This window comes from Cygnus olor, chromosome 7, assembly GCF_009769625.2.
Source record: "Cygnus olor isolate bCygOlo1 chromosome 7, bCygOlo1.pri.v2, whole genome shotgun sequence".
NCBI classification, from domain to species: Eukaryota; Metazoa; Chordata; class Aves; order Anseriformes; family Anatidae; genus Cygnus; species Cygnus olor.
In genome coordinates, this window is record NC_049175.1 from 5643869 (window position 1) to 5667381 (window position 23513).

Sequence of the window (23513 nt, forward strand, 5' to 3'; positions counted from 1 at the left end):
ATTTCTTGATCTAATTTTCTTGCTGAGATAATTTGCTAGCTTGTGGCAGCTTGCAAGTTAACTAGGAAGTCTGTAGGTATGGAAGATGGTGGGGGAGCAAGGGAGTAGAAATCTGGAGAGGGATAAGAGCTGCAGAATTGTCAATAGAAATTCATACGTAAAATAACAGAGACCCAGGAGAATTAAATTGTACAGGATATACACACCATTTTCATGGAATCAGTTTTCTGGTCTTCAGGCAACCTGCTTCTGCTATCAGGCAGAACTTGGCAGCTCAGCTTCTAGCAGGCAGGCATGGGTTTCTGCCTGGACTTATTTATATCGAGTGTCTAACCCCACATATTGCAAGGAGCAGGAAGACAAGGAAGTATCCTGCTGCATACACCTTGTGATGTGAGCTCTTCACCCATAACAAAGAGCTAAAATGTTAGCCTTTATTTGCTGACACACATTGCTTGGCAATGAATACACAGGAATGTGCAGATGAACAAATATGATTGCAACAGAACAGCCTATCCAGGCAGATGCTGAGGAAACCACCGGAAACTTGTGCTGCTATTAATTGAGATGGAGTCCCATTCCTCAAACACTCCTTATGCAAGCTCACAAGGTTGTAAAAATCCTTCCCTCCCCCCTCTCCAGCTGGCTCACAAACCTGCCACTTCCTTTCTCTCTCTTCTCTTTTCATTAGGCTTTGTTTGTTTCAGGGTTGCTTTGTCGTTTATAGGAAATAATGTTTTACAGCGCATCTATCCGTCAGCTCCTTTCACACACAGAGAGGAGTAAACATGACTGAATAAGGATTCTGCTTGCATTTTAAAGAGCACTGGCTTTGAGGGATTCTGCTACTCAAATGCAGCCTATTTTCCTGGTAGAGAGGTTGCAATAATAAGCTTTCTCTCATTAAATATGCAATTTGTGAGGGAGATTCTTTTCTAAGTTGGCTTATGTCCAACCAAAATGGAAAAAGAACATCTTTCTTACATCTTTTAACCTGAAAAATAAAATGAATCAGCTGTCATTTATAGTGACAAAATAGATTTGACTGTAACAAAGACAGCATGTATTGTATGACACAAAATGTTTAAAGTGTCTTTACTTGAGTAAAGTAGGTCAGGACATCGTGCTTGACCTGATTATTTGACTTTCAAAAAAAGACAGGATAAACAAAATTGGCAACAGCAGGGGAATGAAACTGGTGAAAGGCACACAAGAGTCATCAGATAATGAGGCATGGGTGTGTGCTAATCCCATTACCTTGGCTCAGCATCAGACCAGCCCTGGTAGGGACACCTTTCAGTGAGGACTATATAAGCCCTCAGCAGTCAGGTACATATGTTTGCTCCATCTTGCTGGTATTTGGGGTCATCTTGCAAACAAAGAATTACTGTAAGCCAATCAGGATGTAACAAACAATCTGGATGCAACAAAACATTTCATAAATCCTCTGGAGTAGAGTAAGATTTAATCCTTGGTATTTTAGTAAGATGATTACAAGCTGCTTTAAAAGGCAGTTGCGGTGACTTAGTGGATAGCAATGCTGGAATGCGGGCATTTGTTCATTGAACCACAGAACAGAATGGTGCACTGGGTTTAGGCCATGGCAACTACAGGCACTGAGAACCTTCAGATTTTTCTGGACTTGTGTTTGCCTGTGTCTTTCCCAGAGAAAGCCCCATGTAAGCTCATGTATGATTTCACAGACTCGTGTGATTAAAAAGTGATTCAGTCGCATGAACTTGATTTGTTTGAGTTGCTGTACTTACATGAATCCTCTTTGTCCTCTTACCAACTACATGAATAAAACACAAACATTTGCCAAAATTTTACGGAGGAGACTTTTTCTAAAACCAACAACAATAAAGAGCTGTGTAACAGACTTGACGCTTGCATATCAAAATTTTTTTTTGGTTGATCATTTTCATATTACAAATTCTTGCTCAGTTTTATTTTGGACAATTGTCTTTTATAAGACCTTATATCCAGGTATATTTTGTATTTCCAAGATGCTTTACAAAGTCAGAGTTATTGGATATGAAAGCAAAAATACAATGTCTTGCTATCAATGGCATCTGTGAAGGTGGAAAAATCTGTATGCAAAGGACTCAAAGGGCAGCGTGTACATATAAGGTGGAGAGCATATACAAAAAGAGATCAGAGCCTTGTGGTATATTCTTAATTTGCAAAAATGTTCTTAGCAAAGTTCATCAAAATTAAAATATTTGAATACATTCTTAAACCAAAATAGCAGGTTTAGGTCCTTCAATTTTCAGTGCCTAGCCATTGAAGGCAGATTGTTGTTATTACCAGCAGACCTGAGACGATTAAAACCTGTATCTCAATTGACCAGGAAGCCATTTCAGCAGCATTGGCTTGAGGATACCTGGTCTTGGATGGACTACAAAAGAGCACCCACCTCATCTATTACTGTATTTATGGGAAAACTCAAAACCTGACCATTTGGAGATGAGTTCCATCTCCTTGGTTTTCATAGGGTCAGACGTGTTTTATGAATACTTTTACACAAAAAACCATTTCATTTAGAGAAGCAGATTTGTTGGAGTTTTTTTAGCATTCTTTTAATTTTTTTTGCAAGTTCTAATCTTTCCATATTTAGATTCCTTCCCCCCCCCCCCCCCCCCCCAAATGTATTTAGGTTCTTTTAATCCTGTGTTTTACACATGGACGATTAGTAAAGGAATCTTGGGGGGCGGGGGGGGGGGATGGGCAGGGGGGAATGGGCAGGGGGTGTCACCTCAGGGACTGTGCTCTGTTTGGAACTGCTGGGGAGTGCAGAAGTTCTGAGGCTGTGACTGAACTGCAGGCAGCGTGTGATCCAGTATGCCATCTACTGCTTTGTCATTATTACCTAGTGGGTATTACAGAGAGCCATTTATATCTTCATGAGGGGAAACTAAAATGCATTTTGTGTGAGTGTGTATGGGTTAATGAAAACTTAATTATGGAAAATGGAGAGTGTTTGCAGCCTTCACTGGAGAAAATGAATTAAAAATGACCAGCCAGAGGAGGATATAAAGAAAACAGTAGTATTAAAATGGGGAAAAGGTCTTACTCTTAAAAGAAAAAAAAAGGTTACTTTACTGCTGGTAATTACCTTCTGGTAAGATGATAGATTCTGCTCTCAAATCTTAAGACTGACAACAAGATCTAATATTCCCCATTTAGCTTCTAATCTCTGACCTAAAGCGTTCAGTTTAGCAGGTGTACCAGTGACCCATCATGGTTTAATTTAAGTGTTATTAGAATTACAGCACTGCAATGTGAGGGTATAAATAATGCACGAAAGAGAACAATTACTGCAATTAACCATGGCATGAACCACAGAAAAATCACCCCACAGCAATTTAGAATTCATTAAAGTAACAGAGAAATTACTGAGTTCTCAAAACCTAGTGCTGTACCGCTACAGAGGAGAAGAAACCCTGATAGAATATGAAAAATGAGATAAAAAAGAATCTTTGTGTGACCAGAGAGAGAGGCATAAAAAAATAAAGAAGGCATTTGGCAAGAATAAAGTTAAAAGTATATGAAAAATGTAATAATATTTTCTGAGGCTTGAATAGAGTAAGTAATAACGTGTAGATTCTAAATTAGAGACCTCTTGATCCAAGGTGAGAATACATAAGACAAATGTAACAGGTGATTGTGAATGAGTCTGACATTTCTGGTGACTTGTGATGCAGTAAAAGTAAACTCTATCTGGAAAGAACAGACCTTATGAGAAAAGAATTGCACGTTAATGGAGAGAGGTTCAGCCAAAGCAAGAAATCCTACAGGCTACCTGTAGGTTTGCTTTTTAACTTTTTCCTCTGTCACAAGACAACTTTCGAGTTGTAATAAGCTGTTCCAGTGAATACACCAGGAGAACTCAGCCCAACCAGTTAATATCCTGCAGAAACACATTAAATATTACATGAGACAGTGAGAAAACCACAGTGTAGAATGTATATTTGATAATGAGGAAAGAAATATAGGGACAGATATTTATCCCCTTATATTAGGAATAAGGATAGGAAGGACACACAACCAGGCTATGTGTGTGGTAGGGAGCAGCAGGGGCAGAACTGTGGAATGCGCAGTAGCAGAGGCTGACGTATTGGCTTTGCGTGGTAATTGCTGCTGGACTGGGAGGCTGCTGTTACTCCTTTCCTGCAATGCCACTGCTCAGTGCTGCCACACTGTTCTTCTGCTTCTGGAGTAACTGGTGGGACCTCAGACTCTCCGGACAAATGTCTGTTTGGCCACACTCTTCACTTCTTTAACAGCTGAAAAAGAAAAGATATACTTGTAGAGTTTAGTAAGTTTTAATGAAATAAAGTGAGCTAGACTTTACTACATAATTTAATAATATCTTGAAAAAATAACAGAGCTGAAAAACAGAAGTCAGAGAGGCATCATTTCAGTGAGGCTACTTGTGTGCTAGAAGGCCTGTATATATTTAAGTGCTTTTATGGGTTGAGGTGTAAAACCAATAAGCTTTATTGCCTCTTCAAATAATGCTATTAAGGTCAGACTGCCATAAGTTACGCAAGATTCTTTCCCTGATGATGTTTTCTCCCTTCTTTTCTCTATTACATTCTTGGCATCTCATCTCCCTCTGGGCCTTCCTTTAATTTTTCTTTTACTAAGGTCATTGAGTCTGACAATTCTTTTATTATGAATCTCACAATTATGGGCCGTTTTTCTTAACTCTTCAGGTCCCAGAGCAATGAAATGACTTGAGAACCCTACTTTCCATTTAAAAAAAAAAAAAAAGTTTTTTTGCCTTGAAGATTTCAGAATTAATTTTGAAATTGTAAAGTTAAAACTTGGTAACTGTTTAAAATAAAAAGAGTGAGGAGGGGTAGATGCATCGATGCATCTTTTTTTTTCTTTGTTTTGTTGTTAAAACATTTTAAACCAATAGTATGATATATTCCTCTTTATTTTATTCTTTTAGTGGTAAAACAGCATTATTATTATTTTTTTTAAAGTATGTTTTCTATGTGGATGGTTCATGGAACAGATCTGTAGTGTTATTTTTAGTGAAGTACATTTTTATTAAAGTACATGAGTAACCATGGCCATCTCTACAGTTTAATTTAGACATAGTCTGTATTTAATGTTTGATGAATGCATCATGTATTGGGGTCTCTGAGAAATCTTCTGGATGTAGATTTTCAGATCATAATATTCAGAGAGGCATCTTCCTGTCTATGTACAGTCATTCATATTTGCTTTAATGAAAAGCTTTATTCCCCAATTTGGATTTCTTCTGGGTCCGCATCCATGAAGGTCATCTCTTGACATCTGCTCCTTGCCAGAGGAACACTATTTGGACTAGATTGCCTTACAACCTTGTGCAGTAACAGTATTCCTTCAACCCGCACATTTGGAATTTGGTAGGAAGCACTCCTTATTTCTAAGTTCCTTGAAAAAATTTTGTAATACATTTATTGCAGTAGCGTATGCCTATCCCAGCCTTTATGAGATTTACTGCCACTACAGAGACAGAAACCCCAGTTTGTTAGCTTTACCTACATTCACCTTGCTTAATAATAAAACACAGCAACTCAGGAGAAGTAAAACATAGTACGAGTAAGCCTCAGCTTTTGAGTAATCCTGGCCTAAGCTTCACAAGTATATGTCTATCTGTCTAGTTTCTCTTGTTCAAAATCTGTAAGCCAGTAGAGCTGAAGGTTCAAAGTAAATAGCAATACATTCTCCATTCTCTGGTCTGACTAGCTGGCATACCAAACTATAAGTGCTTGCATCTTTTTAGATTACCTTCTGTTGTACAAATACAGATATTTATGATGACTCATCTACATAAAGATCTTGGACAGTTAAATTTCATTTCCCTGCCCTGTTTTTTGCTTAGTTAGATGGTGAACGCCACAAATAACTCTGCTTGGTGACATTGGTCTTGAAAATATAAGGATCATTTCTCCCTTGTCTTTAGTCCAGTTTCCAACCAGCGTCTCCCATACAGTCTTAGGGCTACTAAAATATTTATATGAATTTTTATTCAGGATAAAATAAAACCTTTCTCAAACAGACCACTTACAGTTTGCTCCATTTATTTAAAGAGGCTAGCTGTGTCCTGAAGGACCTGCATGCTCTGTCTTCAACTGTATCAATAAGCCTCCATCAGATGTGTGTAACATATTGGTGACCATGTATTGGGTGTTATAAATACAGGCAAGGAGGCTCTCAGTGAACGTGTCTTCTGTATGTCACTGGGCCACATGAGAATGCCTTCTGTGGATAGCTATATGTGCAAAATTCTCAGCACAAGGATTCATGCAAGGTGGTATGAATTCCTCTATAGATGAAGTTGTCTTGCTAAACATGGTATCAGTTTAAAAAGATACCTTTTAATTCCTGCAAAATTAGGTCCTGTTTAACTCAAGAATTTGACAATATCTGCTGTATGCAGTGAATACAATTGGAAAATATGCTGTTTGAAAGAAAGGTTTTAGATTGCTACCAAATTTTTTAAAATCTTGATATCAAACTCTTTTAAATTGATCCTATTTTATATTATACTGCTGAAGAGGGCCTGTAGCCACCAGTTTGATTATAAATTAGCCTTTCAAAAATTATTTTAAAATTTGAAATTGTTAGATGATTTACTGTCTTTTGCAGTTTGTTGCAGTAATTACAATATATTTTATATCACTTAGGAGATTCTCTTTAGAGAGCTAATCATATTTCTGTGCCTTCTATTGGCACGTATAAGAAGTACACCAGAAGAAACTGCCCAGGTCATAAACCACCAACTGTTCAAGATTGGCTCTGGGAAGCACCGCAATAAATGCTAATTGATGGGGACATAGACTTACACCAAAAAAAAACAAAACAAAACAAAAACAACCCCCCAAAATCCCATCCCACAACCTAATGTATGCTGTTTCCAACATGAGAAATTGACAATCTACAATGTTGTCCTAGAATACAATTAAAGCTAGCCAGTGTAGCTCAAATAACAGATGCTTACCCTAACCCACTAGGGAATGACAAACCAGGAATTTAAAATCTCTGTATTCTGACAGATTGTTCTGCAAATAACTGTATTAAGAGATATAGAATTCTGAATAATTGAATGGCAGAGTGGCAGTAAGCTGGTCTTACATGTCTCCCAGCTTTCTGCTGGCAAACACAATCTTCATTTGATAAGAAGTCATATAACCACCTTAGCACGGTGCTGAGCTTGTTAATGTCTTCTAACCTTGGCTCTATGGCTTTCAGACGGCTCCAAGCAGACCAAACCTTCTTGCATCTCTGCATGGAATTTCACATTAGTTATAGGCAGTTATGAAGGAGACCTCATGAGAAGCAGATACAAACTATATTATGAATATTCTGTATGCAGAGTATCTCTCGCCATTGGAGATCGAAATTAATTTTGTGATGTACTCTGGCTTTCAGTGCCATATCCATACTTCATCCTGTTTTAGGTGCATTTCCTCATTGTTTTCTTTTTAGTTATGGCATTGCTGTTTGTGAAGGTGATGATTGGAAACAGAAAGGAGTCTGCTGTATAATATGCTGTGGCTATAAGGGATGGGCAGCACTATTGCTGAAAAGGCAAAAGTAGGGATTAAATTTGATGCAATTAACTGAAGGCAGGCAGAGAGAGCACCGCAGAGAGAGAGGATGGGCTGGGGGACTTGTGAAAGGAGCCAGTCAGCAAATATCAGAGACCTCACAGAATCTGTCTGTAGGAAAAACTGGATGGTGCCATCAGCCTCCTACATTCTTTACCTGGTTATTCCATCCAGGTTCCTTAAACAGAACCTGTGTGAAAGAACGGTGAGGCAGTGTGAGTAGCATGCTGTACTAGAGGTGTAACTGCTGGTGTTTGGGAACAGGCCTCCTGATGCATGTAGTTAGCACCAGCCTCAGCAACTTCCTCCCATTCTTGCACTCTGCAGTTCTCTAAACCAACCCTCTGTGCAAGAGCAAGCAGACTGCTGCTAGGGGGGAAGCCCTACAGCCACAATGGCTACCGCATGTAACTTGCAATCATCAAGAGACTAATGTATCCTGGTAGAAATGCTTGTGCAGTAGTTTCCAACAGTGTATCTGCAAACAATACTGACATTGCTGCTTTTCCATGTGAAAAAGTTTAATATTGATTATCAGAGTAAATGTGCACAGAAAATGTCATGGTCAGCTGACTATAACATGTATTTTGGATTTGTTGCATCAATATTACCTGCATATGTGAAAAAACAGCAACGTAGAAAAAAATAGCATTGATTCTCAATATTTAGACTACATTAAATGCAATATATATATATGTTTCTATTACTGTTATTTGGATAATGAGAAATATAAGCTCTATTTCAGGGTGGTGGACTTTCTTACTTATTTTTTCTCCCTGTCCTCTCACCAGGAATGCACTATTAAGTCTTAGAAAAGTCATGTAACTGCAGTTTTCCTGTCTATAAAACGAGCGATGCTATTTTTAAATTAGTTAAAAAATATAACCTCATTTGAAGTCTGTGTATTAAAATTTCTAAAATTTTATCACCATCTTTACCTTCTCAAGGAACACTTGATTACATGACTTAGTCATAGAATTACCAAATCAAGAATAATATACTAATCTGGTTCTAAGGGGAATAAAACTATTTCAATTCACTATAGGTGACAGAAATGGTACTACAAGAATCTTGATAGCAATAAAGAACACTTTAGCTGCTAAATTCTCACAGGATAATTTATTAGTAGAGATGGATGAATAACGGATTCCTCAGCTGAATGGCTGAACTGGAAAATCATGGAAAATCTTGAGAATAGCATGTGTGTGTGGTTAAAGAAAACCTGTCCCTTAACATCAACTTTTTTTTTTTTCTCCACATCCATTGTTTTAGTGTGAATTAACATCCTACAATTCAGGTCAGTTGTAAACGAACCCTTTGTTTCAAGATGAAAATTCTAAAGGCTTCATTAAAAACCTACCAAAACTGAATGTGTCAGTGTTTTATTTTAAAAAGAAAAAAAGAAAAAAACAAAACAAAACACTCAATTAAAAATTGAGTCAAGTTTGATTGAAGTCCCTGAAAATCTTTGGCTCCTTTCCAAAGTTTTTTAAACAAATTTAGATTTTCTTACAATAACAATAATTATCTCCTGGCACTTCACTGACTTTCAGCTGCAGTTTCCACTACAGTCACAAGATGCTGTGAAATGCTGCCGTTGTGTGCACTTAAAATTTGGAGACTATAAATCCTCAGGGCATAGGACAATCTTTTCACTTCTGTGTTTTTTTCTCTTTTTTTTTTTTTCTTTTCCTATGCATGTCTGTGGCATTACATAAATAATTAAGGACGCAAATAATTATCTTCACGTATTTTCTTTCTTTTTCCACACCCTCTGGAGTCCCATTTGCTGAAATATAATTAACAGCTAGCTAATTTTGGCAGAACATTTTCATTTTGAGTTGTAAATGATGGTAACCCAGGATTCAGGGAGCTGTTTTGCTTGCAAACCCCCTTAGTGCAGGATAGATTGTAGAATGAAATTTTACTGGTTGTTTTTAAGAATAAGGCCAACTGAATATAAAGTGTGTTGAAAATAGGACTGCTTGAGAATTTTGAATGTTAAGGATTTATGAATTTTTAACCAAGAGACTGCATGCAATACAAGACATTCAGCAAATATAAACTGTTCCCTTTCTCTTGTTCAAAGTTTTCTATGGCAAATATGCAACATAATATTCTCTGAGGGCAGACTCTGAAAGCATAACAAAGCAACTGTCCCTTTAGGCTTAATTATGCTGATTTCCTTGTTTTAGTCAGCTTCTCAGCTCTTTTCCTCTCAGTTCTCTTACCAGGCTCTGGTTGCTTCACTTACCACCAGCTCCACTGCCCTGTAGTGGGTGTGATGCCTGCTGTAGAAAGCAAAGGCTGTGTGGCGGTCATCTTTTAGCCTCTCCCCTCACTCTTCTGTTGTGGCATCTTTGTGTCTCTCTTGATACAACAGCAGGCAGTTTAAATGTTATGTCAAATGGCCATTAAATTGTAAAATCCTCATATTTTTGTTTTGTTTACTGTCCAGACATGACATAGGGTTTAGTCTGTAATCATAGCTGTTTTATCACTTAACACCTAATATTTATACCACTGCAGTTGCTTTAAATGTTGTATGTATGTATTTGAGACTGAATGAAATATTTAGGATTGTTTCTCAAAAGTATGAGTGGTAAGAGTTTTAATAAAAGGCAACATGTTGAGGTGTACATACTTTAATAATGGGCACCTAGTCTGGGTAGTGCTAAATAATAACAGCTAAGTAGTTTTTAGGTATTCTTTATGAAGTATCCCACTGTAAACAGCATGTGTTCTCTCTCTAGCTCTTCTGTATTTATTTGAATGTCATTTTAGGATATACTCTGGATATAATATTCTCAGGGTACAGACTCGCCAACATCCCATTCCTTTGCCACCGTGACAGCGACTATGTTAGAATTCCATGTGAGCTCACCAATGGAAAAAAGATTGCTGACAGCCTTTTGCAAGGGGATGGTGAGGTGCAAAACAGCCTTGAGAGAGAGAGTTGCTGTTTGTCAATAAACTAAATCGATGATCTAAATAAGCCAGCAAAATCTGGGCATCGTGTCTGTTAAGTCTGATATTACAAGAACTGCTTATTACGGCAACAAGTAATTATGTTCCTGCAGGGATGGTAACAGCGTAAAAACTGCTTTCCTATTGTTGTGCACTTGCATTTCATTACCACAGTAGTGTGGGAAAGCACTATCAAGTGATTACACAGCAAAGTTAACATGGGCTTAATCTCTTTCATAAATTACCATGGAAAAGAGACATCTTTTATGCATAACTATGACAAATATCCCTCTCCTAGTGTGAAATGACATGTTTCAAGTGAAACATGGCATTCCAAAGCTCTGACATTCAGAAGGCGTAAAGGGAAAAAGAAAAAAAAAAAAAGAAAGGAAAAAAAGGCAGGATTCAGTGATTTTAAAGTAATCCTAGCCAAGGTGTCTGAATGCCGACTTAGAAATTATTTGCATTAGTTGTCATTAGGAGCACTTTTGTGTGTCTGGCTCCATGTGATATTTCTAGATCTAGCAATTATATCTTTGGTTTCAGGTTGCTATGGCTGCCATAGATTCATTTTGACATGAAAATGTACAGAAAACACTTGCTATTTCACAGATGGGTAGGAAACAGTTTAATTGTATGTTGCACAAGTAGGTGTTTACCTACTTAACTCAACAATTGTCCAGGAAAAATAGATGCAAAAAATATCTTAGTCATTTACTTAAATGAGATACTACAGGAAGGAAGAACAAAACTTAATTACAAAAACTGTTACCAAATCTTAAATATTTATTCTCACTAAGTATTATGGTGTTTGCCTGTGGCTCCTTTGTATAGGAGACATCTATCCTGTACAAAAAATAAAAAATGGGGAGGGGGGGGGAGTTAGAAAATATTGCATGGAGGGTAAAATTAATATTATGGACAATGTTATTGGTGAAATGGAAGTAAACAGCTCTTGCAGTCACTTCTGGAAAGGCAGGCTATCCATGCCCAGTTATCACTCCTTTTGCTTTTAATCTTTATCAGGTACAGATTTTGGGAAAGTGATCTAAGATTTTGCTTCATAGTGCCATGGGGAGCTTCCATCACTTGCTGGTGCTCCCCATCCCCTCCACATCCTGTGCCAGGCCAGCTCTGTCTAGGAGATGAAGCCCTGGAGCAGCAAGAGGCTGGGAAGGCTGCCGGCCGCAGGAGCTGTGCTGCAGCCCCCTCTACCGTCAGCCCTGACGGGGCCCGGCTCAGGGCGTGAGGCCTGGCAGAGGAGCTGCTGGGGGCTGCTTTCATTGGGGTTTGGCTGGTTGCTTTTCTTTCCTTTTTACTGAAAGAAGCAGTTGCACTGAAGCTTTCCCCTTTTCTGGGGAGTCCCTCAGTGAATGGTGCTAGTGTCCAGCTCTAGATTTTTTCTAGTGTAGACGTGGAGAATTTTCCTGCTTCTTTCCGTCTTGTTCCCCTCCACTTCCAGGGGAAAGACAATGTGCTCTGATAAACTTTTATCAAGAGTTATGTACCCCAAGGACTGGATGCACAATATACTTAAAGCCATGGAAATGGAAAGAAAAATTGGTGATGTGGTATATATGTGATTTTTTTTATACGATTTTTTTCCCCCCACTGATTTATAAAACCTCAAAATGATCATTACAGATGAAGAAAGCAAGTCTAGATAATAAACTAGTGGCCACCTAACTCAGAACGAGCAGGTTTTACTTCTGAAACATGAACTTTAAAAGGGGGAGTGGGAGCGGGGAGTCTAGTGACAAGAAAATTCTATTGCTGATTCTTCCTTGACTCAGCATCTACCTCGCTTTACCCTTCTGTTAGCCCCAGAGTGTGCTAACAAATACTCTGGGTGTGAACATGGCTGAAAACTGCTGGGGTAAATGCAATGCCGTTGTCAGAACAAACTGGCCAGTGATACCTCAACATGCTGATTTTTTTTCTAATGTGGTGCTGAACGATATATATTTATACAGAAACTCATTTGTCTAGTTTGCTGTTAAGCTCTAAGTTCTTGTAGTTGCTCACAACAAACAGTATGTGGACATGCTAACATTTTGTAATGGAGACCAGGCTTTCTGTAAATGAAATACTTTTTACCTTTGGGAGATGTTGTAAAAGTTAATCATTTGGCAATTATAAAATGCTTTATATTCTTCAGATGAAATGTGTTATGTAAGTATATATTAGTATTATTGATGAGCCTAAGCTGCAAGTTTGAATGCAAATGAAAACTTTTCAAGATAAGAAATACCCTTTATTCATCATGAAGGGTGATGGAAAAATTAAATACCTTTCATAGAAGGTGGCATAAGTATCAAGCTTAGATGTGAGCTGAATCAAGCACAATGGTTGAGTCAACTCAAGTCTATTGTTATACCATGACACAGATATGGACCAAAAAAAGCAGGAACAGAAAATACACAACGAAATGGGACAGAGCAGCAAGGAAACTCATGTCACAGTGCTCTCATGCCTCTGTTGCATCCTTATTTACTGGTGTTATTAGAGATGAGCAAGTATGTATAAGGGAGAGATTATAAAATGGCAGCCTGCAGCAATGGAGTCACACCTTGTAAGTGAAAGAGGTGACGAGGGAAGGCGTATAAATAGCTTGGAGACTTTTTTAAAGCTCAGAAAATCTCCTTCTCTTACTGAATGGCTGATGTCATTAGACCACCAAATACAAAGCCCTGTGCTTGCAGATGATTTTTTTTCAATACCTGCACACAGTCAGTGTATTGACTGTCTAATTTTTCCTGGATTTTGAGGAGTGTGGATGTTCCTTCTTGAGTCTGAAAGCTATCTGAAGACATTTTGGCTGCTTGCAAGACTATTGACAGCTCTACCTTAAAAATCTTTCAGTCTTGCCAGCAAGCGTGTATTAGCTACACTTTAATATGTTGATTTCTTTTGTTCTGCATCATTTTCCTTATTACATATCTTTAATAAAGCCAGTAAGGAACAGGCTTGTTTTTAAAGAGACAACTGATATTTAATTATATGGACAATTAAAAAAAATCCATTTGTCTAGTTCATGTCTTTTTGCATTTGTCACTTTTAACTTTTTTTGTTAATTAAATTTCTCTTGCTTTTTTAGTCATTTTTAAAGAATGATTTGGTTGGATTCTTCTGTTGAATAGTCTAAAATACATACTAAACTGTCTAAAATACATACTGCATTTTAGAGCCCTATGCACTGCATAAGTTTTTGCTTTCCATGATGCTTTCCATAGCTTTGATGAGAGGTGATTTTGGAAGGATTTGTATGAGGATGGGAAGAGAAGATCAGTGTAAAAAGAGCATGGCTTTCCACCAGAGAGAGCAGATTACTCATTTCCTTAGCTGTTGCAGTTAATCTGCTGTTTCTGCTGAAGGAGTGAATGAACTGGTTAACAGTAAAGTAGATGTAGAAAAGGCAAATCCATGAACATTGTAAACTGCATGTATATTATTTGGGTAGGATTAATCTGAATGAGTATTACAACAGAGGTGCATGCATGCCCAAGAGTCCCCCCAGGTAGCCCATGTAATCAGTGATGTTGTTCATATGATCAGAAGTTGATGTCTGTTTTTAGGTGAGTTAAGACTGCATTTGTGGCACCTTCATATTGCCTAGATTGCAGTATAAGGGAGACTAGCTTCGATTCAGGCTCCAAAAGTTAAATAAAAAGATCTCTGCACACATTCCTCTAACAAGCACCTATGACTGGTTTCTCTCAATCAGCAGATTGGTAGTTATCTAAGCTGCATCGTGGGAAACTGCTGCTCCCCTCCTCCATTTTCCCAGCACCTTCTTCTCCAGTCCATGAAATCTGAATGTAAGGCAAACCATGAAATGAAGTTCCAGCTTTTCTGATTTATGGTTTGGTGCTGTGAAGTGCTCTGGATTCTGCTTTCAGCCAAATGCAGCATATGCACAACTTCAATTGTGTGAGAAGTAAAGCTTCAGTCAGTCAGTCTAATGCTGGCTAACCTGGTGTGTGTAGCTTTAAACCAGACCTCAGCCTTTCTGTGTTTGGGGACAGATGCAGGCCAGGTGTCTACTCTGAATCTGATCCTAGTGTAGTGCAAGTATGATGACTCAGCTGCTAAGTGCTCCTAACATGGTAATCTCATTTCTTGCCATAAATTGGGAGCACTGAAGTCTATATTTAAATGGAATAATACTTCCACTAGAAACAATGCAATTCGCAAAGATTTGACATTGTAAAATCTGACAGAACCTCTCATTTATTGAAGAGAGGGGGAAGCTGGATGTGGAAGAGGGTACAGTTCAAATGCCTTAGCTTGATTTTAGAAGGAAATATCTAAAGAAGATAGAATGAAATGTATAGTATTCTCCTCTATCTTTCATGTTTGGGTCTCACATTGCAATATAGCTATACTGTATGTCTTTATGAGAATTTGTCTTTTGACATTTAGGCCTGTACTTTGACAGCATTAGGAGTATTAAAAGCAAAACTAAGATGAACCAGGGCTTCAGGAAAGCCAGTTTAGACATAAAGAATTATCTTCTTTAGTCTTATGAAAATTCGCTTCAACTAAGAAAAATTTAAAATGGGGCTGCGTCAATGCTGCTGCTGAGTTAGACTCTGTATTGAGAATCTAAAATAGAGAAAACTTAGTTTGGTGGTACTGAACATGAAAGAACAGAATAATTCTTAACAGAGAAATTTTCTCCTGCAAAGATAAAACAAACGCAAATACAAAAAAAAAAAAATTACAAAAACTTATGAATGGAAGCATTATGCAGACATTTCTTAATCACTGTGTTTATGCAGGACTGCTTGAAGTGTATGAATCATACGCAAATGAGCTAGCATCCAGGCTGTTTTCCTGTTAGAACCATCCTTCTAAAAGCGGTGTGTCTTTCAGCATGGAAATATTATCTTTTTTTTTTTTTTTTTCTTCCCCCAAATACTTCTCCCCTCATCTAGCAGCTGTTTTGAGCAAATGGCTCTGTCTATTCAGATGGGTGTTTGTTTATATGCTGCCAATACATGAGGCAGATTTTGCCCTGTATAAGACTGTTTCTCATCACTAGAGTTGAGTGAATGGACAAGATAGAGCTGTGGTTCTCCATCCCTGGGAGACAAACTTGGCAATAATTAGCACTTTTCCTGAGCAACCCTAATTTCTGACATTAGCATCAAACATTTAGCTGATCCTTAGCCAAGAGGAAAAGAGCAGGGCTCACAGCCTATATTCCTATCTTATCTCAGCATTCCCCTGTACAATGAGAGGCTGTGGCCAAATATTTGAGCAGGAACTTCTCTTCCCATGAGGCCTCTGTATTTTTGGATTTTTCTAAAATACTGGAGTGGTACAAGATTTACCCTTTGATAACCCAGCTTTCAATAGTAACCCATTTTCTGCTTTCCAATGCTTAACGTGAAATCTGTTGGCCTTAACAGAGAAAAGCAATCTCTTTTGAAGACTGTAAATAATGCTAAAGTAGCCTCCACTATAAGAAAGTAAAAAGTTGTGCTATCACTTTGAGTTAAAATTTGCGCATGTAACTCAGTAATTTTATTTTACTGAAAATCAGAAGGAAGGCGAAAGAATAAATGTTCACATTTAAAATCTTATAGACTTAGATATTTTTTCTAAGTTTTTGCAACTTGTATGAATGTTCATACATAAATCTCTTTACTTATGTAAAATAAAATAAAGAAGGTAATAGGAATAGGTAATAGGAAAGAAGCTAACAATAAGAAGGTAGCAATGTGAGGTTTACTGCTTTTGTTTCTGAAACATTCACATGACAGAATTTGTAAGTATTTTCCCTTTAAACAACAATGGCTTTTCTTTAAGATCTGATTGTTGGTATTGGAAATATAAACCGAATAACAAATATTTAATATATAAACTGAATTGATCATTTAAAGTATCTGGATTTAAAATTTATTTTTCCATTATTTTGTAATTTCTAGTGACATATCCTATTGCAAAAAGAAAGAAGAAAGACTAGGATGAAAGAGGTCTACTCATTCTTATACTCATCTAAGTCCTGTTGTAATTTAACAATAGTCTGGAAATGGTATCATGTACTAAAGAAATTATTTTCATAAATTCTTTCTCTTCTGTTACAGAACTGGAGTTAATCTCTTATACTTTACCCACCCTTATGTTACTATTTCCTCCAAATGACATTTCAAAAATGACATTTATCTAAAGGAGTGTAAAACAAAACAAAAGTTTGGAATAATGGGAAGGTGTTACAGAGATCACAATGCCACATAGCAGTGAACACCAAATTTTGAATCTGCAGATAATTCCAAAGTGTATGTATTCTCATGGATTAACCCCTGTGGGGGTAGTCTCAATCTCTACCCATATTGTCCAAGCAGAACTTTGTTCTTTCAAGATGAAGAACTCTATCAGAGTCTTGCAAGCGTGAGGGAAGAAAAAAAAATTACACAGGTTTCTCACTGTTACTGTTTTTGTACATAAATATATGAATATTTATTGCGTTTCTACCTATATATATAATTTATAGTTGTGTCTATGCTGCCATGATCTGTAAGATTTTTTTTTTAATTGTTTATAGAATGGTGTCCCACTTGGGTTGCTATCGGTAGATCTTAAACATATTGAGAGTTTGGGTAAAGGGAAAAAGATGTAATCAAAGTTTGTCACAAAAACAATTGCACCTTTTTGAATTCCTGGCCTTTTTTATACAAGGACTCTGGGTCAATGTCATTACTGAAGAATTTTCAGTCAAGGTTTAGTCTTTGACATCAGAAAATTCAACCATCAATAGGAACTTAGGCTTATTTGATCCTTTCTTGCTTTTACATACTGCCTATTTTCATTCTTTTTAATAAGGTGGTGTTGACCTGAGAAGAATAAAGAATATTCTCCTGTATCTCTACATTCCTTTTTACTCTTACTGCCCTCACTGCTAAAATTTACATTCAAGGTCCAATTATCTTAAACTACTGCAGGCATGTCTTTGTCCTTCACTGTCCCAACTCTCTTTGGTCTATCCAAATAGCTAATGTATTCTTTAAGGTACATTCATGTTTAGTTGAGAGGAACAGATCTTTGTTGCTGTTGTTCTGTATTTTCCCTTCAGCCTCCATCTTACTTTTCATTTTTTTCTTATTGCTATTTTGCAAGCAGTATAAATGTTAAAAGCAGTATTGAAGATGATCTGGCTATGACCCATTTTAAGCTAAGGCAAAACTGTATGTGTGAGCAATTGATGTCAGGCAGCTACCCAAACACGATTAAAGGATGCTGTGAGAGGGGGTGGTATGAGATAGTAAGCAGAGAAGAGCTTAGGTATGTTGCCAGAATCTAAAAAGATAGTGCTGCATGAGTAAAGACTGGTGTGTACGTCTAACCATCTAACATTCTTCTTTCTTGATAGACCCTTGACAGACTTGAATCATGAGCCCAAATGTTCTTTACTCTTCTTAATTTTGTTAAAATGTCAGTGCAGTAAGCAAGCATGTAGCATATGACTTTGTTGCCTCTTTGCTCCACTAATTCGTTTATCCTGACCTCCTCCCCTCTAGTTTTCAAATTCCATGTCAAGTACAGAAAATGAAAAAGGTGGAAAAGAGTGAAATTGAACTCGTTGTTTGTTTAGCCAAGGAAATGTGGCCAGCAACTTTATTTGAAGGCCACTCAATTATAAATGCAGAAGGTATTCACTATCGCAGGGCAAGTGCTAATGAACTCATTTGGTATTCATGAGAATGTCAATATCTATCTATCAGTACAAGTTTCATTGAAATTCAGATGCACACCTAGGAACATTCAAGAATTATATTAAATACCGCAAGCAGCCAACTCTTCCTAAGTTAATTAGTAATAGACTTTTTGAAGACAGATTCTCATCTGTTGTAAATCATTACCAGTCAATGGAGTTATACAGAAGATCTGGCCAATTGCTTGTATTAAGGTCTCGGCATGTGTTGTTAAAATGAGCCTCCATTACATATAGGATTAATTACTACTTGAAGGGAAAAAGGACATGAGGTAGAAGGGGCGTTGGTATGGCTGTGGCTGCTGGAGGCTGAAGTTCCTTAGCAAAGTGTTGAACAGCTTGAGTTGCTACTCTGCTACTCTTTTTTTTTTTTTTTTTAAACACTCACTTTGTTCATAGTTTTGACATAATAGCATGCTGCTTTGAGGCCTACAGCCATTGATACAGCTTCAGATGGGGTGGCACCCTGGTAACATGCAAAAGACACAATGTGACCCTTTGGTGTCCTAACAGAAATTTTTAAAAACTTGAAATAGTGGGCTTTTTCATAGCTTATCAGAACTGAATTGAAGAAACAGCGTGCAATATTTTTTTATTTGCTTGACAGATTGATTGTGCATATTTTCCATTAATAATACCCCTGTTACCCACCTTCTGGTTCCTAATTTCAGGATAGTTTTGGCTTAAGAGGTAGTCCTAATTGTCTTAAACTATCTTTAAAAACAAATGCATCCACCATGTGCTATTTCACAGTAATAGCTTAATGAAAGATCAAAAAGCTATGATGTTTACTCTAAATGTTGTGCTTGTGCCTGAGCTAACTGCTGTCAATTATGTAGCTAAGCCATGCATTTTTATCTTTCTTCACTTCCTTATGTTCACTGACTTGGTGAGGGTAGATGTGCATTCTTCTGATCTGGCAAGTGCATGATCTTTTAGATTGTGCCCCTCAAACAGAGATGTATGCTAGGCAAAATCCTAACAGTTCTCCTAAAATCTGGAAGCTGATAGAGTAGGAAAAAATCTGCATATTGTCTGTCACAGATTTGAATGAACACTGATCTGTTTTTGAGGTAAACTCTTTCTGTCTTTCTCTGAGGTCATGTAGCTCATGACCTCATGTAGGCTTTTTTGTTGTTCTGCAAGCAAGCTGGTTTACCTTGTGATACAATCTAGATTGTAATGTAGTTTATTTCTGTGTAGTGCTGTACTCAGCCTTACTTAAATATTATCTGACTTCACATTTATCAACAAATATGTTCGGGAACAATTTATATGTAATTACGTAATCACAGAATAATTCAGGTTGGGAGGGTCCTCAACAGGTCTCTAATCTAAATTCTTACTCAAAGCAAGGTCTACCAGATCAGACCTGATGTCAAAAAATGCTGCTAAAAACCCTTTTGGCCTTAGTTTTAAAGAAGTCTACTGATAGAGCAAGTTTGCCTTTTTTTTTTTTTTTTTAAGCCAAGATTTTTCAAGGCCATTTAAGGAATTTTGTTGCCTCAGTGGGCGCCTGTGGATCCTACTTTTTTTTTTTTTTTTCCTTACAGCACAGTATCCAATTATTGAGTCCCAAGATTTCTACAGTAACTGAACTAAAGGTAAATTAGGCCTTAGAGTGAAAATTATTACAGCTCTCTATAAATATAAATCGTTATAATGTTCCTTTTAAAAATTGGATATATGAACAATTACGACTTTTTCTGTTTAAGAATTTTTGTATTTACAGTAATGCTATTCTTGTCCTAGTTGTGTCCTAGTTGTTTTGGTCATGTCCTACTTGTTTCTTTCTTACTTTTGACTGTCTTGTTTGACTATGAAGGCAGTATTATAACTTCTTGAGGACTTTATAAAATATTTCTGATACCGTAACAGCAATGTCTCAAGTGTCTTTTCTGGTCTGGGTATGTTAGAAGAAAATATATTGAAGTAAGTTATCACTCTCTTTTGCCATTCCACTACTTAACATGTAACATAAAAGGTAGGTGTATAGTGTCCCCCACAGATGATTTCATTATGGTCTCTGCAACATCTTCCAAGGGTGATCTGTATAATCACATTAGGGTGCAATATAAAATGTTATTAACTGTGGATTGGATTTCTATAAACTTGATACAGTAGGAACAAATGCAGTCTAGCTTAATAAACCAATAAATATTTTTGAATGACCCCTTCTTGTGTTTTACAATGTAGTATGACACTAAAATAAATTAAAAGGGCTAAGGAAGAAGACAGTAGGGTAAAATGGGAGCTGCAGATGTTGCTCAGATTAAAAAAAAAAAGTTTCTAGAAAACTGTTTTCTGTGTGGCACTGAATAAAAGTGGATTGTTTGGACCATGAACTAATTTTAGCGTATGTGCTTATAGATTTTCATATTATTCAAACCATATGAGGAATACATTCTAGCTGTAGATGGCAAATGTGGAACAATGGACATCTCTATGATGCTGATGAGGGGATATCAGTTGTGTGAACAGACATTTAAATTTCTTTTTAGTTGTGTGTATGGTTTGCTGTACATCTCTGCTTTGGGATGCATATGTTCTATCTTGACTGTAAGAAAAAGTTTCACTGGAGTTCTGGCTTCAGATGGCTGCATACTGCTTGTGCTTTAACTATTGAATTCTTCAAGCCTGATCTTTCATATGAAAGATGCCTTTCATGGAAACAGAAAGAAGTTTCTGAAAGTGAACATAAACCATTGAAGTGTTATAGATCTCACTGCAAATACTGCAGGTATGAACATGTTATCTTCTGGAGTGAGGTTTCATTACTGGGGAATATAGATTCCCTGGTGATGTGACATTTTCTTGTGCCACTGAGAAGACTGTTCTAAAACAAACAACTTCAAATAACAAGAGAGATTATTTTTTATGAACATCGAACTTTTATTAATTTAATATATCATCCATTACATAAGGGTAACACTAACTCTCAATCAGCCTTTTTCTAGGAGAATTACTGAGGAAATTGAATTTGTTGTTTGCAGGACACGTGAAGGCTGCATAAAAACTTACAGAGGACTTTTATCTATAGTGAGTGAGTTCTGTGCCTTTTTGTTGTTATTGAATTTATTCTTGTGTGTTAAGCAATTTAGCTAATTTTCCTGAGGTTTCCCTCAATGGTTAAAATGACACCAGTTTACAGTCACTCTGCAGAGCTAGTAGCTTCCTGTTCTACAAATGTTTTTACTCTTTCAAGAATACACATCTCCTAGGGCAGGAGGCGGATGAGGTCTTTTGATCTCATCTGAGTAAGATAATTTGATCTGAATTTGGGGAGTGAGAGGAGAGCTGGAGGCCTCAAGGGAAGGATAGATAGAGCAGGCAATGGTTTAAATGGATGTACAAGTCAAACTGTAAACATCTTCACAGTGTTGATGTTGGGGGATATTGTCACAGTTTAACAACCTGAGCTGACTTCACGTTCTGGTTCTGTCTGATTTTTCTAGGAAGTTTTCCTGTGTTTCCCACAAAGAAATCAGTTCCCTTCCCCCCCCTGCCCCCCCCCCCCCCCCCCTTCATCTTAGAGGCGTTTCACTTTATTTGCTCTTAATTCACCCAATGTTAATGTTATTTAATAACAACAACAACAAAAAAAAACTGCCACCAAGACTTTTTTTTGATTAACTATAATAATCATATTAGCTCTAATAGTCCCATCTAACATTAAGTTCAGTGGGCACTTGGACTATGAACACTGATATTGTGCACACATACATTGCATTAAATATATACTTAACAGAGCTATCAATGTTTTTAAAAGACGCAGTCTGCACTTGTGGGTTCTAGAGACAGGGGACTGCAAACCAGCCTAGTTTCATGATTGCAAATGCTTCCAATAAAGCTGCCTCCACCCCCTGCCCCAAACCCTTTCAATTTAACTCCTATTAATTTAGTTTTAATAAAAATAATTGCTATGTTTTTTTGACTGTGGTTGAAACAGCATGGATACACTTTTCCTATTTTTTTTCCTCTGGGTTCTGGTTCTCAAATGTCTATGACAATTTTAGCCGTGCACATATACTCTCTACATAATCCACTGTAGACTTCAAAGCTGCTGAAAACAAACCCACTGTTGACATATGGCCTAGTTTAATTTCATTTTCAGTCCCTTGCCCTTCTCTAGTCTACTAGTCTGCTGTAAATCTCAGGAAAATTGCTATATAATATTTTACCAGCTGTTATTCCATCAAGTACACTATAACTTTCCAGATATTTTTTTCTTTGCATCAGTTTATAGTGTTAACCTGTGCCAATACAGCTCTCACCTTTCTTTCCTTTGCTTCCTTAATGAGTTGTAAAATCATGCTTTTACAGGGAAGTAGAGAAGAATGGAATTTAGCTTTCCTGAAATCATGCATAGCATTGATACAATATCACAGTGCATATTTGCTTGACAGTCTATGTTGTACATGTATCAAAGAATGGAAATTTATCCTATTATCTGTTCTGATTATGTCTATACACATAGATAGTGTATGGATTTATGCAGATAGTTATTTATCAATTGCTCCAGGCTGTAGGTCTGACTGCCTAATGTATATTTTAGGGATCAGCAGTTTACTTGAAAAATAGTCTGTACCTATATAAAGTGAATCTCTTCAAAATCTTTCAAATTTTTAAGGTATTTGAGAAGTGTAGATTATTTGTGAATTCTCTGAAATGACAATGGAAAGAATAACAGACTAAAAGAAAAATTCCTAACTATCATGTCTGTCCTGAAAATATGTGAAAATAACTTCTGATACTGAGAAATTATCTTTTGTTATGACTTGGGGATGAGGGAAATGAAGAGAATTTGCCATCCAGGAATAGTTTATTTTCAACTCCACTTACTCTTGTCTATGAACCAATGTTGCACGTGACCTCAAACTGTCTTTGCAAGAGAGAAGCACTTTCCATCACAGTCCAGGGCATTCAAAACTTTGATTTTTATCTGCTAATAAGATAACAGGCTATGCATATGTACAGTGCCAGGGCAAAGCCTGCAGCAAACCAGAAGACATACAACTGGCTACACCTGAAGATATAGCTAAGACCTTAATGGAAAAAAAATAGTTTGTCAGGGTTGTATAATCACTGCCAGGATCACTTGATTAAACCATATAATTATCAGGAGAAATCTTCTCAAGTGGCTTTCACTTGCCAACAAAATGTGACTAGTCATATATTTGCAATTATTTTGTCAGAGGAGAGTGTTTTATCATGCCCTT